The 1109-nt window shown below is 40.8% G+C and overlaps 1 protein-coding gene across 1 annotated transcript in view; it reads left to right on the top strand.

Moving 5' to 3' along the window:
- The window catches only part of LOC110314628 (desmoglein-1-beta-like), a 37400-nt gene that overhangs the window by 28636 nt on the left and 7655 nt on the right, over positions 1–1109 (top strand). The window lies entirely within an intron of this gene.

Consider the following 1109-nt stretch of genomic DNA (forward strand, 5'->3'; position numbering starts at 1 on the left):
GTGAAGGGTGTTGTTTCCCTAATTTCTTTCTCCTCCTGTTTATCCTTTGTGTAGAGAAAGGCCACTGATTTGTTTGAGTTAATTTTATATCCAGGTACTGAACTGAAGCTGTTTATCAGGTTTAGGAGTTCTCTGGTGGAATTTTTAGGGACAGATATACATACTATCATATCATCTGCAAATAGTGATATTTTGACTTCTTCCTTTCCAATTTGTATTCCCTTGATCTCCTTTTGTTGTCTAATTGCTCTGGCAAGGATTTCAAGTAGTCTATTTAATAGGTAGCAAGAAAGTGGGCACCCTTGTCTAGTCCCTGATTTTAGTGGGATTGCTTCAAGTTTCTCTCCATTTAGTTTGATGTTGGCCACTGGTTTGCTGTATATTGTTTTTATTATGTTTAGGTATGGGCCTTGAATTCCTGATCTTTCCAAGACTTTTATCATGAATGGGTGTTGGATATTGTCTAATGTTTTCTCCGAATCTAATTAGATGATCATGTGGTTTTTGTCTTTGAGATTGTTTATAAGATTGATTACGTTGATGGATTTCCATATATTAAACCATCCCTGCATCCCAGGAATGATGCCTACTTGATCACGATGGATGATCATTGTGATGAAGAATCACCTTTTTGTTGTTGCTGTTTTTGTTGTTTTGTTTTGTTTGTTTGTATTTTTCCCAATTTTTATTAGGTATTTACTTCATTTACATTTTAATTGCTAGCCCCAAAGTCCCCTATACCCTCCCCCCGCCCCGCTCACCTACCCTCCCACACCCCCTTCTTGGCCCTGGTGTTCACCTGTACTGGGGCTTATAAAGTTTGCAAGACCAAGGGGCCTCTCTTCCCAATAATGGCTGACTGGACCATCTTCTGCTACATATGCAGCTAGAGATACGAACTTTGGGGGTGCTGGTTAGTTCATATTGTTGTTCCACCTATAGGGTTGCAGACACCTCCAGCTCCTTGGGTACTTTCTCTAGCTCCTCTATTGGTGGCCTGTGTTCCATCTGATAGCTGACTGTGAGCATCCAATTCTGTGTTTGCCAGGCACTGGCATAGCCTCACAAGAGACAGCTATATCAGGGTCCTTTCAGCAAAATCTTGCTGG

This window comes from Mus pahari, unplaced genomic scaffold (genome assembly GCF_900095145.1).
Source record: "Mus pahari unplaced genomic scaffold, PAHARI_EIJ_v1.1 scaffold_9520_1, whole genome shotgun sequence".
NCBI lineage: Eukaryota > Metazoa > Chordata > Mammalia > Rodentia > Muridae > Mus > Mus pahari.